This window comes from Ictidomys tridecemlineatus, chromosome 4 (assembly GCF_052094955.1).
Source record: "Ictidomys tridecemlineatus isolate mIctTri1 chromosome 4, mIctTri1.hap1, whole genome shotgun sequence".
In the NCBI taxonomy this organism is placed as follows: domain Eukaryota; kingdom Metazoa; phylum Chordata; class Mammalia; order Rodentia; family Sciuridae; genus Ictidomys; species Ictidomys tridecemlineatus.
In genome coordinates, this window is record NC_135480.1 from 201,273,460 (window position 1) to 201,290,150 (window position 16,691).

At 34.5% G+C, this 16,691-nt stretch overlaps 1 protein-coding gene and 1 non-coding gene across 5 annotated transcripts in view; one reads left to right on the top strand and one right to left on the bottom strand.

Moving 5' to 3' along the window:
- Positions 1-16,691, top strand: part of Pbx3 (PBX homeobox 3) — a 207,922-nt gene that overhangs the window by 16,936 nt on the left and 174,295 nt on the right. The window lies entirely within an intron of this gene.
- Positions 14,747-14,872, bottom strand: LOC120890194 (U6atac minor spliceosomal RNA). Its single transcript, XR_005734436.1, has one exon. It is a non-coding gene; the product is annotated as a U6atac minor spliceosomal RNA (small nuclear RNA).

Consider the following 16,691-nt stretch of genomic DNA (forward strand, 5'->3'; position numbering starts at 1 on the left):
AAAAAATCGTCACAGGGTTATAGGGAATATATGCTTTTATTTCTTAACCTGAATTTAATGATTCTGTAATAGTAGCATTCATCTTTCTGGATTGCCATCTAGATTACCAGAGTCTTTTGTGTGGAGATTGTGTTGGGCATTAAGTTTGGACCTGCAGAACTGAACAAAAAGATATTGTTACTGATTACATGTAAACAGTCTGAATCATTCAAAAGGATGTGGAGAAGAGTATTTCTTAGTGTGAAGCCAGAGAAAATGGCAACCTGCCAAAGCTAGGTGCAAGCTCTTGTTACATGGAAGGGTTGGGCCTGTTCTCATTTCTTCTTGAAATGGCTTAATTGGTGTCAGCACCCCAGGGATAAAGGCCTCTAACACTGAAATCCACACGATTCACCCTGTCTCTGCTCAGTGTAGGGAAACTGGTAACAACTGGTGGTGAATGAGGAGTGAACGGTGCTGTAACAATACTCGATGATGTTTGGGATGACAGAAATTAATACGCACTTGCTTGAAGAAAGCAATGATTAATGGCAGTGAGCACAGGAACGCCGTCCCTCCTTTTACTCCACTTTGATGGGGATTGAAAAGCAAAAGGCTGTTTCCATTCTCTGTAGAAAGCAGAGGTCACACAGAGTACATTATAGCAATTTTTCCTCTCTGGTTTTTTTATTTCATAAATATTATGATAAGCATAGATTAGATAGATTTTCTTATGAAAGCCTAAAAGGATATTTTATGTCACTTAAACATTGTTGTTTATGCATAAAGAAATCACACATTCTTCTCTTCACTTGTTAGATCATTTTCCCTCATGTCAGAATAATTAGTGTAATTAGGAATTTAAAAAAGCCCACAAACATGCCTTTGTATTAATGCTGCTTACTATGTTATAACTAGAATCAGAAGGGCTTGGTTTTCTAAAGACTGCCAGGACAGGGTGGGATAGGAATGTTTCATGGGCTTTCACCTTTTTTCTGCCCCTCCCCCTGGTTTTTCTCAGTGAATGTTTGACGTAAATATATTTTGCAAGGTACTTGCACTTGTCAGCAGCTTTCTTAGCCATTTGATAAAGATTCTTTATTCTACAAGAAAGCCTGAAATAACAGAACTGTACTTTGGATAATGAATTCTTCATCTGTGGAGAACTTTAAAACAAAGTACAGTGTTGGCATTTTTTTCTTTTGAGTGAGAAGGCTGATATATCTTTTGGATCCGACAGGAAGACATAAATTAATAGAGTTCTGGAGTTCAGTTTCTCATTAATAATCCATTTTGTCATGGTTCTTGGCATTGTCAGCCTAGTAGCTGGTTCATATTTTGCTAAAGGATAAAAGCAGATTATGTCTTCAGGCACAAAGCAAGAATAGAGAGTTTATCGCCTTTTGGGGGGAACTACATGCTATAAGAAAAATATCGTTTTGCAAAAAGTTTCAGTTTTGACTTAGAAATACACTACATTTTTCTTAGGTAAAGCTTTTACTTTAAGATTTGAAATGATTCTTGAAGCCTTAGGATATCAGAGTTTTCGATTATTGCTTAGATTTGCCTTTGCTTAGAGCTGATTGTTTGCAAAGGTTTGTTTTTTCAAGGACAGTTACAGTAAACAAGGGCCAATTTTTATATTTTATTTTTAGAACTCTATATATTAGGATATAATTATAGTTCAAAGACAAATGTAGAAAAGTCACTATTCCTCTTTTTGCACTAGTATGTCTAAATATTCTATTATCCCCACCTAGATTTTTAGACTTGGGATTCTGATGGCTACTCTGAAGACTGCAGTTTTTAGTTGTATAAAAAAAATCTAGTCGATAAAATAAAAATGAAATAAAGACAGACTTATCTTTGGGCTGGGATTGTGGCTTAGCGGTAGAGCTCTTGCCCAGCACGGGTGAGGCCCTGGGTTCAATCCTCAGTACCACATAAAAAAGAATAAATAAATTAAAAATATTGTGTTTAACTACAACTAAAAAAAAAATTTAAATATTTAAAGACAGGCTTATCTTTAATTTGATAATTGTGTAATTTATTTCTTTATGAGGGCCAGAAATAGATTCTATATAGATATTGGCCTTAGTTACAGGTTCTCCTAAATGGCATTCTTTAAAGTTATTAGATAAATGTTATTAGTTTGATATTTTTTTTTTCCTTTGCAATTTTGGGGATTGAACTCAGTTTCATTCATGCTAGGCAAGTGACCTACCACTAACGTGTGTTTCCAGCCCAGAAATTAGATCTTAAAAAAATTAAAATACTACACCTTCCCTGATACCTGATAGTATGAACACTGGCTTCCTGAGATCTCACATTTAAGGGCAGGAAATTAGTTTAAAAAAAAAAAATGGGCATGAGCAATACTGGTTGTGTTTTCTTGCATCTGTTATTTTTATCCAGGTGCAGTTGTATATGCCTATAATCCCAGCTACTCTGGAGCCTGAGGCAGAAGGATCACAAGTTCAAGGCCAGACCTGACAATTCAGACTCTTCTTAAAATAAAATTAGAAGAAAGGGCTGGGAATTTAGTTCAGTGGTAGAATGATTGTCCTGCGTGAATGAGGTCCTGGGTTCAATCCCCGGTAGGTTCTGCCTCCCCACCCCCCAAAAAGCAGTATATTTTTAATGTGTTATTTGTATTGATATTCTTATGGTTATATGCTTAGAAATGGGCAATTGAAGACTGTTTCATTTTTAAAACTTGAGGTTGGGAATATAGCTCAGTGGAAGTGAACTTGCCTAGCACAAAGAGGATTCTGGGTTCATTTCCCAGCACCAATAAAACAAAACAAAGCAAATATGATTTGTCAAGAGCTATGTAATGTTTTGAACAACTAATAAAGAAAATAAAACAAAAACAAAACAAAAAAAACAAAGCAAAACTTGGATCTTCTGCTGCCATTGCCTATTAACCCTACTTGGTTTTTTGAGAGTAGTAGTGGCGGTACTGGGGATTGAACCCAGGGTGCTCTATCACAGAGATGTATTCCCATCCTGACTTCATTTTTTTTTAATATTTATTTTTTAGTTTTCGGCGGACACAACATCTTTGTTTGTATGTGGTGCTGAGGATCGAACCCGGGCCGCACACATGCCAGGCGAGCGGGCTACCTCTTGAGCCACATCCCTAGCACCCTGACTTCATTTTTAAGCCTCCTAGTAATATGTGGGGTGTGCAGAGTCATATATCTAGAGTTGATTATTGAGGTAACAGTCGTGAGAGAGGAGTTATGTTTTAAGATGAAGGAAGGAGTATTACATTATGATCCAGTGAGGAGAACAAGGGGAGATTTTACTTTGAAGGACTTATTATTATAATTAGTACATATTGATTTCTAAGTCATTGAAGTTCAGTATTAGATAAAATTGACCCAAGTTAACACTACTAGTGGTATGCTATAAAGATTCATTTAACACAGAGGGATTATTTCCTTTTTTTTTTTCCATTCTCTAGGGGACTGTATCCTGTTAGGGGTCAGATACTATCTATCTTATCTATATCTATCTGCATATTCTTATGACCCAATGTGCTCAGTAGCTTATTTTTAAAATAAAAACATAAATGCCTTCATATATTATCTGGTATCTGCTGTAAATCTGATATTACATTGTAATAATCTTTTATATAAAAATTCATCTTAATTATAGCAACTATAGTACATATAAGAAAACTTCCACAGCTGCTTACCTGGGTCTTGAGTAATTTATATGTACATTATTTGTGAAAATAACTTATGTATTACTGCTCCCATTACTATCATTAATGATATTTTTAAAAAGAGAAAAACTGTTGAAAACTCCTGATAACATACTTAAAATTGAATAGTAAACTTTAAAGTTTTCACGTATGGTTCACAGCTAGGAAATATTTGTGTTTCTAAATAGAAATTTTGAAATAAGACAGTGTTTTTCTGTGGATTTGGGAAGCACATTTGTTTAAATACATTACTTCGAAATCTTAAAGAGTAGAATTTGACGAGACATTTTGCTGATGTAAAATATTTTGTTCATTTTGACTCTCAAGTTTATCTGTCATAATGATTGATTTATATTCATTTTATACTGTATAGTTTTGTAGCTGAGTTTTCTATCTATAAGGTATAGAAATCCCTGTTTAAGTTAATAATAAATAATTATCTTGAAAGGTGACAGATTGATTACATGTATGACTAGTCTGAAGATTAGCCTAGGATTTAGTTAACTAAAAAAAAATATATATATTATAAATATATATATATATATATGTATATATACACACACATACATAATATATAACTTAAATGAATTTTAATTTTAAACTTTGCGTGATCAGGAGCACAAAATATAGTAGTGTATCATTTAATTAATTGCTAGAGTATTTTGTTCTTTGAACTTGACTATTAATTCCCTAACTTATCTGTACTACAGTCCTTGTTGAACTGTTTACTTTCTTGATTGAACTGGCCACTATCTGTTGTTTATCAGGTTGAAAGACCTGGGAAATCATATTTTATATTTGCTTGTTTAGTAAAACCCATAGAGCAATTTGAAAGAGTTAAGAAACAACACTCTAAATATTATTAGTGGAGAACCACTGAAATAAATTGTTTCATGGATTTTTTCAGTTGTGCTACTAAAAACCAACCCATGTGACTAGTAAATTTGGTGAAGGCTAATTGGTGAGTTAGGTAGTAGCTCTGTGGTTCAGGTGTAAGTCTAAATCTCACTTGGTACTATTAAATTAATTACCAAATATTTTGCTTCGTGAGAATCATTAAGACATGGAAAGCTCACAGATATTTGGCCTGTGAATATTTTATTCCTATTTGTCCTTACTCTTAGAGTCATGCAATTCAGGATTGGGGTTGTAGTTCAGTGGTAGCGTGCTTGCCTCCTATGTGTGAGGTGCTGGGTTCAATCCTCAGCATCACATAAATAAACTACAACTAAAAAAAAAAAAGTCATGCAATTCAAACAGCTGTAATTTTTATGTAATTGTTAATAAATCTGTTCATAACTGCCATTCATAAAAATCTATACTTGCGGAACTCCAGAAACCTGTAGAACAAGGATTCTTTGCTCTTTTTTTTTCATTTTTTTTAAAATTATAGTTTTGTTGTGAATGTGACGCAAACAAAGGCCAACTGTCCATTTCTAGAAAAGTGTATGCACTCAATATTTGAATACAATTTCAAGGAGTTTATAGACACTTTGCAAATCATTTATGGTTCTCTCAAGGAGATGCTGAACCACAGGTTAACAACAGTTTTGTAGAGGTAGACTTTTTTTTTTTTAAGTGCTATATTTTGTACCAATTTGTAATTGCAATCCATTTTCTTCTTGGAAGCTTAATAGATTTACTTTATAAGTAATGGTCTTTACACACTTATAGCATCAGTGACGTCTGATCTGAGTGAATGTTTGGTTGTACTTAGGGGAAAGAATCAGGAAAATGATAGAACTAAAGGAAAGAATGGGCTGGTAATGAGCCCCAGGTGTCAGTAAGATTGGAGAGAATGGTGCTAGCCTATAATCCCAGTGGCTCAGGAGGCTGAGGCAGGAGGATTTCAAATTCAAAGCCAGCCTCAGCAAAAATCGAGGTACTAAGCAACTCATTGAGATCCTGTCTCTAAATAAAATACAAAATAGGGAAGGGGATATGGCTCAGTAGTGCCCCTGAGTTTAATCCCTGATACGAAGGGGGGGAAAAAAAGACTAGAGAAAAAGGCGGGGCATCGGGGCAGATTTAGAAGAGGAAGTGTGAAATTTGGGACCTAAGTTGCTGAAGGACTTACTTGGCAATTAGCATATGTTGCCTTATAATGATAATGAAGAAAGGTATGATTGATTTATAACCTAGGTACCATAGCTATTTATGAGGAAGGAATTTATCTTATTGGCAACTCTTGTTCCCCTGTGCTATGGGATTCAAATTTTTCTACTTGTTAGAATTCCTTTAAAATACATTAATTCCTTTCATATATAAAGTAATTAGATAATTTCTTGGGTAAGAATTTATATTTCATGTGTTAAACTTTCCCATATGAAGACTTCTGAGGAAATAATCATCTATGGCAGTGATTTTCAAACTCTTTGATCTTAGGACTCCTTTACACTATTAGTGGAATTTTTGTTTATGTGGGCTTAATGTCTGTCAATATTTATTTACTGCATTTGAAATTAAAAACAAATTTTAAAATATTTAAGTTAATTATAATCTTAAATCTATTACATGTTAGCATAAAGAACAATGTTACAATTAGTTCTATATTATCCTAAATAGCATTTTCCAAAACAAAATGAAGCAAAATAAAATGGTGAGAAGAGTAGCATCGTTTTACATTTTTGCAAATCTTCTTAATTTCTGGGTTAGTTGAAGATACCTGGACCCTCTTATTTGCATTCAGTATTCAGCCTATTTTCATATCCCAATAGCTAGGATTATAGGTGTGTGACACCATGCCTCCCTATGAATAGTAAGTAGATCCTTTTTTTTTAATATTTATTTTTCGGTTGGACACAGTATCTTTATTTATTTATTTTTATGTGGTGCTGAGGATTGAACCCAGGGCCTTACAGGTACTAGGTGAGTGGTCTACCTCTGTGCCACAACCCCAGCCCCTAGTAGGTAGATTCTTAAAGGTTAATTCACCCCTGGAATCTGAAGACTTTTTATTATTGTTTTTTAAATTTTTATTTATTTATTTTTCAAGAATTAAAAAAAAAGTCTTTATTTATTGTACTTATTTTTATGTGGTGCTGATGATCAAACCCAGTGCCTCAAGCACTGTGCGAAGCAAATGCTCTACCACTGAGCCACAACCTCAGCCCTCTATTATGTTTTGTTAAAATCCAAGTCTAGTTTGGGGGCTGGGTTGTGGCTCAGTAGTAGAGCATTTTCCAACAAATGTGAGGCACTGGGTTCAATTCTCAGCACCACATATAAATAAATGAATAAAATAAAGGTTCATCAACATCTAAAAAAAGAAAAATCCTAGTCTAGTTTGTACTTTGAATAGTTCTTCTAACACATGCATGATTTTGTAACATATATTAATTATTTGGAAAATATTGGTTCATTGGTCACTCATCTTTGATGTGTTAACAGATTTCTTTACACTGTATCAAAAGGTTGCATTTGTTAATATTACCACCAAACTCATCAGAAAAGTTTTTTTTTTTTCCTTCTTTTTTTTGTGGTGCTGACAATACACTGTAAGCATGTGTTCTACCATTGAGCTGTACTCCCAGCCCCAGAAAAGTTTCTTAAGTACTGGGAAACTGTCATACTTCCAGTGGTAGACACATGTTTCAGGTTTCTAATTTTTGTTTTAAAGTTTAGATTTTATTATTTTACCAGAATTATCAACTTTTTTTGAAGTAGAAGGATTACTTGATTCCCTCTTGAAAAAATGTCTGCCAAAATATCTAAGCCTATATAACCATAGTTTGTCAGTCTTGTTTTTTAAGCAGCTATTTCAGATAGTTCAACTCACAGTTGTGCTAGTGCTTTTGCTTATACTTAGTAATAAGCAGCTGTGTTGTGCATAATTCCTGTTTTGTCGTACACACTATTAAAAAGTCATTTATTCAAAGTGTAATAATTTTTACTATTTCATCAAGGACATTTTGAATTGAATCTAACTTTTCTTTTTCCTTTTGTATTAGGGACTGAATCCAGAGATACTTGAACACTGAGCTATGTCCCCAGCCCTTTTCATTTTGAGACAGGCTCTCATTAAGTTGCTGAGATTGGCCTTGAACTTGTCATACTCTTGCCTCAGCCTCCTGAGTACTGGGATTATTGTTGTTAAGTCCTGGGCCTGATGGTACAGAATACATTCACTGTTATTACAGTGTGGTGCTACTGCCTTGCTTCACAGTAAGCCACTAGATTTTATCTGCCATTGCTTTTTTGTGCCATCAATGTTAATGTCAACTCAGAGAAAGAGGCCACTGTTTTAGGACTGTAAAAATAATTTTGACTTTGTTGACTCCTGAATGGGTCTATGGAATATCTTTTGAGATCAGAAGGTCTATATAAAGTGAAACACATATAACTTGCTCTAAGACCATTATTTTATCTTTATCTACGTCATTAATGTATTTGTATCGTTGAAAATGAAAAAAATTACCTGAAAAGAAACAGATTTTCAGGATTTGGATTCTGAAGGCAACAGACTGCATCCTAAAGTCATCATTGTGGTTCCCGGGGGGCATTTGTTTAGTGCCCACATAAGTATGCTATTCTTCTGAGTATTTTTTGATGTTAGAACAGTTTTTGTCTTTAAAAAGTGGACCTTGTAATCAATCTTGGCTGCACATATGAAAGAAAAAAAGGACAGCTCAACAGATACACGTTTGTTGAGCCACAGTTTTCCATGCAGAACTAGTGTTAAGCTTCCCGGGGTTCCTGGGCAGGTTACTGAGTGGTTATTTCTAAATAAGGGAGTTGGGTTAAATTTCTAAGGCCTCATTCAGCTTTAATATTCTACGATTCTTTGATGTTCTTTTACTGTGTGAATTGATCAATCAGCTGTTAAATTTATTTAACTAAATTTGTTCTTGAAACTGAACTGATTAGTGCTTATTGTCATCATATAAGTTAAGAATAAAGTATTTGCAGTGTCAAAAATGAAATATATAGAAGAGGAAGTGGAGGGGATTTGTAAATGGAGAATATGTCTAGAAGCAAATGGATTTTATGTGGCAGGGAAGGAGAAACTTGGATGATTGGGGTTGCACATTGCAGGGTATTTAACATATCTCTGAATTCAATCTTTATGCTCTTTACTACAATAGCTGAGAGGGAAAATTTGAGTTCAGAAATAACACTAAGCCTTTAAGGTGGGCAGTCTGCCAGTGATATCCCTGATATCACCATGCTAGCAGTATGAACTATTAAACTCCAAGGTAAAAAATGGATCAGAACATAAATAATGTTGATTTTGAAGTTCTCTTAGGTCCATTAATAGTATTTTCATTGGAAAACCATAATTTCTTTTTGAAGGAGAAAATAATATTTAGGCTTCAGAACATATTTATTTTACTTTTTAATAAGAAAAAAATGTAATTACTTTTGATATTTTTGATCTTCCTTCTGACATTGTAAAAGAAGAAAAAATGACCTCCAAATCTAGGCTCTTCTTCAGTCTAGCATCATCTCAAAGCCCTTTTTCTTTTTTTAAATGCTAGTGAGAGGGATTGGGTAAATCCTTTAAGGTGTTATTTGGATCCCTAAAAATGAGAGAGAGCTCTTGTGATGCAGTTTTGTGTTAAAACAAATCAAACTGGGAAGGTGGAAAAGCTGCCATTGTGAGACTGTTGTGGGAAAAAAGACTCCAGAGACTGTGTATTTTGGAAGTTATTTGACAACATTAGCAACATCAACTACTGACTGACACACACACACACACACACACACACACACACAAACAAAAACAAAAACAAAAAACCCACCTCTTTGGCAAATCTTTCACAGTTGTGGCAAGTAAAGCAGCTTCATTGGAACATTTTCATAAACTATCATCAGTTATACAGCAGCAGCTTCACAAATCAGAAATGATATCTTCAGGCGCTGCTGTCAAGTGTTATTCAAATAATACCAGCCTCACATTTGAATAACAGCAGACATTTTGAATTAATTAATCAGATGAGATAGTCTAGGCCTCTTCTCATTAGTCTCTGGGTCAGGCTTGGGAAGATATATGTGTTGGTGATGATATACTTGTCTTTAATCTTGATTTATGAAGATTTAGGATTGTGTGTGATTTGTCAAAGGTTCTGGGAAAAGCCTGGTGCATATTTCATTACCTAATCTGAGGTTGATTTTATGATGCTAAGAGATACCACACTATTGTTCAAATGTGTGGGAAGTATAGGTAGACACAACATCTCAGGCTTTTTACTGGCTTATCTTTGCAACCGTCAAACAATGCTGTAAACTTTAACTGCTTGTAGTTAACAATTCCTGCTTTAATTATAGGCAGATTTTTAATTCTGTTCAAAGGGAGAATTTCAGTGGTTATTTAACTAAATTGCATAACAGACATTATAACTATGACCTGGTATAAATCATGGACAGAGTTGGTAAATTTCATGGGTTGGTCATGGTGAAATATAAAATTTCATGGCTTGTCAACGATTAATAGAAAAATTGCATTAAAATGGTACAAATAATGGAAGAACAAAAAGTAAAGTTTCTTTCCTTATGTATTACTTTCCTTCTCAGGACTAATTTTAGAAAAATTGGGATGTAAAATCATATCTTCTAAGTTACTCAAGCAACAATAATGGTCTGTTATAAAAAATAATTTATGTGAAAATATCTAGTCCAGTGCCTGGTATGTAGTAGTTACTGAATATCTAATTTCCTTTCCCCCTTTTCTACCTACTCCCCCTTTCTATTTGATGCCAAAGGCCCTGCTAGTATCATTTAGTCTTTACTTTCTTAACAACTTGAATTTTTAATCCTGTTGGGTCTTAATTCCTTTAGAAATATAAGGTTGAAATGCTATCATCTCAGAAGACTGAAATAACCGGAGGGACCATAGTGTGATATTGAGTTCTTCTTTTGTCTCTGTGTGTGCTATGGTGTGTGTGCGGGGGGGTGGTAAATATGGGAGAAATTGAATATTAACTTCTTAGTATTCATGAAGTATGTATTGCCTAATTCAAAGTGGATTTTTCTATATCATCTGCCTCTTTAAGTGGGATTCCATATCTGAGATTAGTTGAGTGTTTTTCATTCTACTCTCAAGCAAACTGAAATGCATGGAACTTGAAGTATTAAAGAATAATATAGTTATTTTCAATTTTTTCATTCAAATTTAAAACTTTTTTACCAGATTTAGATGATTGTTGAGTACTGTTTTATTGGGGGTGATTGGGCTACTAAGAATTATTAGTTTTTTTTCACTTCTATATTTTGGGAACTGAATTAGTACGTAGTGCTTGGTAATGCTTGGTACATCTTAATGCAATTTGAGGCAGATAATTCTAATTGATGTTCACTTTGGGGAAGGTAGTTTATAAATACTAAGATGGGTTGATATTTGGAGAAAGATACTATTTGAAAGTAGTTTGGGAGGCAGCTTGAGACTGTGGAATAATTCTGATTTTGAAGTTCAGTGTATCTTGGTCCGACGCTGAACTGCTACTTAATTGATTGGTATCCTTGGCAATCTACCTAATTTTTTCTGAGCCCTAGTTTTCTTTTCACTAAAAGGAGGCTATTAATACCTAACTCTCAGGGTTGTTGTAAGATTGGAGGAGAATGTATGTACAATACCTAATGAGGTGCCTGCCATATAATAGGTGCTGAATAAATCACAGCTATTGCTATTATTTTTCTGTTCATTTATTTCTTCAACAAACATATATTGAGGACTTATTATATGTCAGTGATACAACTAAGACATCAGAGACACAGCAACTGCTTTCTGTTGAGTAATACAGTAATACATGTGGATAAATACAAACTGGATTATCTAGAAGTGAAAAGAGGCAGGGATTGATACAGGCAGGGACCACATTATTGAGGCTTTAATTCTGTGTGAAGGGAGTAGAGTCTTTAACTACCCTTTGTGTAGTTACAGATGGGTGTATGTTTACAAGTTTACTTGGGAAACTGTTGAAGGAATATACTAGTTAGTAGATTTTTGTAGGTTAGTGGTGATGTATACTTACAGTGGATAATAATATGGATTAAAAAAGAGGGAGCGATAGCTTTAATAAAACTAAAAAAATGAGAAGGAATGATTAAATGATTGATTAGACTATTTTTGTCTTCATTCACTTAGTTGGCTTCTGTGTGCCCTTCAGACCCTAGCCTGGATGTCCTTCCAGAAAATGTTTTTTGACCTCTCTCAGGTCTGTGTTAGTTACCTGTCTTAGGAACTACAGTAGCATAATGTTTTTTCTCCTTGTTGTGCTCATGACACTGTTTAAATTATGTAATTAAGTTTCTTTTGCTTGCAGTAAATTGGGAATTTTATTAAGGTAGAGATGCTGTGTTTTTGTTTGCTGTTTTGTCTCCTGGCACAGAGTAAGAAGTTCTCAATATCTGTTTGTTAAAATGATTCGAATATGGTATGGGAGGGAGAGGGAGAAAACAGGAGTGCCAGTTTCAGGTGAAGGTGATGAGGCGCGAGTCGTTGTCATTAACTGAGTGGTTGTCATTAACTGAGAGAGAGTAGAATGGAATTGCAGGGGCAGAAGGCATGATCATTATCAATTTAGCCAGATAAGATCAAATTCCTTTCCTCAGTGTTTGTACCAATTTATTTTCGTACCAGCAGTTTATATTTGTTTCATTTGCTTGAGGATATTAGTTTATTTATATTTAAGTAAAGTTCATGTAACATAAAATTAACCATTTTAAAGTGTATGATTTGGTGACATTTAGTGCAATCATAATATTATACAACCACCACTTCTCTCTAGTTCCAAAACATTTTCATCTTCTCAAAAGAAATTCCTATGCCTGTTATTAAGCCATCATTCCCTGTTCCTCCCCCCTTTCTCTGCCAACTACCAATCTGTTTTCTATCTCTATGGATTTACCTATCCTGGATATTTCATATAAATGGAGTCATACAGTATAAGGTGTTTTGTGACTGGCTTCTTTCAGCTAGAATAAAATTTTTAAGAGTCTCTCTCTCTCTCTTTTTTTTTTTGGTACAGGAATTGAACCAGGGGCACTTAACTGAGCCACATCCCCACCCCTTTTTATTTTTTATTTTGAGACAGGATCTCACTCAATTGCTTAGGGCCTCACTAAGTTGCTGAGGCTGTCTTTGAACTTGAGATCATCCTACCTCACCTCCTGGAGCTGCTGTGATTACAGGTGTGAACTACTAGGCCTGGTTTAAGATTCTTCATGCTGTAACATATATTAGTATTTTCATTAGTTTTTTGTCTCTCTATTTTATGGTCAGTACTGGGGATTTAACCCAGGAGTTCTTTACTACTGAGCTGCATTTGCAGCCCGTTTATACTTTTATTTTGAGACAAGTTCTTACTAAATTACCCATGCTGGCTTTGACTTTGCCATCTTCCTGTCTCAGCCTCCTGAGTCACTGGGATTACAAGCAAACCACTGCATCTGGCTTTATTAATTTTTTTTGGCTTAGTAATGGTCCACTAAATGAAAATATTACAGTTTATAAGTTGAGGAGAAATTAGGTTTCTCCATTTATTGATTGTTGTGGATAGTGCTGTTATGGACTTTTAGACATTTGTGTACAAATATTTGTTTGACTTCATGTTTTTAATTCTTTGGAGTATATACTTAAAAGTGGAATTGTTGGATGACATTAATATCATAGGGCTATTTAACTTTTCTTTTTCTTTCTTTTTTAATATTTTATTTTTAGTTGTGGTTGTACACAACACCTTTTATTTTATTTTATTTTTTATGTGGTGCTGAGGATCAAACCCAGGGCCTCGCATGTGCTAGGCAGGCGCTCTACCACTGAGCCACAACCCCAGCCCTCTTTTTCTTTTTTGTGGTGCTGGGGATTGAACCTAGGGCTTTGTGTATGCTAGGCAAGTGCTATACCACAGAAACACATCCCCAGGTCCTATATTTATCTTTTTGAGGAAATGCTGAACTATTTTCTATAGTGGGTGCATCATTTTACATTCCTATCAGCAATGTATAGGATTCCAAGTTCTCATTGATACTTGTGGTTTTAATTTGCATTTCCCTAATTAGAATCTTTTTGTGTGCTTATTTCTATATCTTCTTTAGAGAAGGTCCTGTTCACATTCTTTGCCCATTTTTTAATTGGGGCACTTAGCTTTGATTTTGAGTTGTGAGGGTTCTCTGTTCTGTAGATTATACTGTATCACAGATGATTTGCTAATAATTTTTCCCATTCCATGAGTTATCCCACTTTCTTAAAAATGTCCTCTGATATATAAATGTTTTAAGTTTTGATGAAATCCAGTTTTTCTATTTCTTTTCTTGCTTGTGCTTTTGGTATCATATCTAAGAATTTGTTGCCAAATTCAAGATCATAAAGACCCCTATTTTTTAAAAAAGTTTTATAGTTTTATAATTTGGTGGTTAGTCTATTAGAGTTAATTTTTAATTATGCTATAAAGTAAGGATCTCAGCTCATTCTTTTAGGTGTGTCTATCCAGTTGTCGTAGCACTATTTAAGATACTGTTCTTTTCCCACTGAATGATCTTGGTACCTTTGTCAAAAATAAATTGGCTGTAGATGTATGGATTTATTTCTGGATTCTCAATTTTATTCCATTATTTGAACGTCTATCCTTATTACATTACTACACTGTTTTGATTACTGTAGCTTTGTAATAAAATTTGAAATTAAACTATGAGTCCTTTAACTTTGTTGTTCTTTTAAAGATTGTTTTGGATATTCCAGCCTCCTTGAAATTCCATTTGAATTTGAGTGTTTTTTCATTTCTGCAAAAAAGTTATGATTGGAGTTGCATTGAATTTATACATTGCTTTGTGTAGTGTTGCCTTCCTAACAATATTAAATCTTCTAACCCGTGAACATTGGATGTATTTCCATTATTTCTTTTAAGTTTTTTTTTTTTAAGTACTGCTTTTTTTTTTTTTTTAGTATATCAGTCTTTTACATCCCTCCCCCACTTTTTTTTTTTTTTTTTTTTGAGGAGGAGAAAAAAATTATTTGGCTCATAGTTTCAGAGGTTTTACTCCATAGATGGCTGAGTCCATTGCTCTGGGCCCAAGGTGAGGCAGCACATGATGGCAGAAGGGTGGGGTGGAGGAAAAAAAAAATCATAGTTAGATGCCTTGAAGTAGGTGGCAATGCCTTAACCTTAAGTGTGTTGTCAGGCCTGAGGGCCTCTTCCATCTTTGTCAAGGGGAGTGCTAACCTTCTCTCCTTTCATAAAACACTATAGGCTTTTTTTTTTTCCTTCCTAATTTCATTTGTATATTGTTCATTAGTAGCATTTAGGAACACAACTGATTTCTGTTTTTTGGGAGTACAGGAAGGTTGATCTTTTGTTGTTCTTGTGTCCTGATGTAGCCCAAATTTTTATTGGTTCTAGCACTTTTTTTTTTTGTATTCTTTGTAATTTCCTACACATAGAATCATGTCTTCTGCAAGTAGAGATAGTCGTACATTTTCCTTTCACATATGATTACCTCCTATTTCTTTCTCTTGACTCATTGACCTGCCTGGAGCTTTCAATACAATGTTGAACAGCTATGGAGGAAACAGGCATTCTTGTTTTGTTCTTGTACTTAGTGAGGGAGCTTTGAGTCTTTCATTGTTTAGTATGATGTTAGTTGTGGATTTTGATAAATTTCTTCTAACATGTTGAGGAAATTCCTTTCTATTCCTAGTTTTGAGTTGGCTTTTTTTTCTCTCTTCTTTTAAGATTGTGTTGATTAAACCCAGGGCCCCATGCATGCTAGGCAAGCATTCTGCCAATGAGCTTCATCTCTGACACACACACACACACACATGTATATATATAAATTTTTTAACTACACCACAGCAGTGGAAAGCATTACAATTCTTATTACACTTTTTTTTTTTTTTTTTTAAAGACAAAGTTGCCTAGGGGCTGGGGATGTGGCTCAAGCCGTAGCATGCTCGCCTGGCATGTGTGCGGCCGGGGTTCGATCCTCAGCACCACATACAAACAAAGTTGTTGTGTCTGCCGTTAACTAAAAAAAAAAAAAAAAAAAAAAAAATTAAAATTCTCTCTCTACCTCTCTTTAAAAAAAAAAAAAAAAAAAAGACAAAGTTGCCTAGACTAGCCTTGAACTTGTGTTCCTCTAGCCTCAGCCTCCTGAGTAGCTGGGATTATAGGTATGCACCACTGTGCTTCTTTTTTCACTTTTGAAGGGTAATTTTACCAAGTACAGAACTCTGGATGAGTAGTTTTCATTTTCAGCATTTTATATATGTCATTCCGCTGTTTTCTTACCTTCGTGGTTTTTGTCTAGAATGTGGCTGTTGATCTTACTGAGGATTTCTTGTATGTCATGAGTTGCTTCTCATGCTGCTTTCAAGATTCTTTTAGTAATTTGATTATAGTGCATCTCTGAGTAGATCTTTTTGTTTATCCTTGTTGGAGCTTATTGAACTTTTTGTATGTATGTATTCATGACTTTTATCAAATTTTGGAGGCTTTCAGCTATTATTGTTTCAAATATTCTTTCTGTCACTTCTTTGTTTTTGGTACTCCCATTATGTGTACATTGGTATGTTTATGTTCTATAGACCACTTAGACTCTTTTCCTTTTTACTTTCTTAAAATAAAGGATACAATACCTTTATTTTATTCATTTTTATGTGGTGCTGAGGATTGAACCCAGGGCCTCGAATGTTCTAGGCGAGCACTCCACCACTGAGCCACAACCCCAGCCCTCAGCTAGTGTTTTGATAGAGATTTCCTTGAATATCAGGAGCCTCAATAAATACAGAACAAATGAAAGAGGAAAAAGTAGAAAGGAGGAAAACATCTTTTCTCAGTCTTTGCAGATTTCTCTGCTGGGGATGTTCTTTTATTGCTTTAATAGGCCATTTACAACTCAGCTCTGGTCTTCCTGCTGTGCTTGAGATCAACCAGAGGTGAAACATAAAGTATTCTTGGGTCTTTTTTGAGCACCTTTAACATGCCATGAGACTTTCTAAATTCTGTAGTACCATTTTGAATGCCCTATTACTTTTATGTTGACAAGAGATTTGGCTATTAAATTT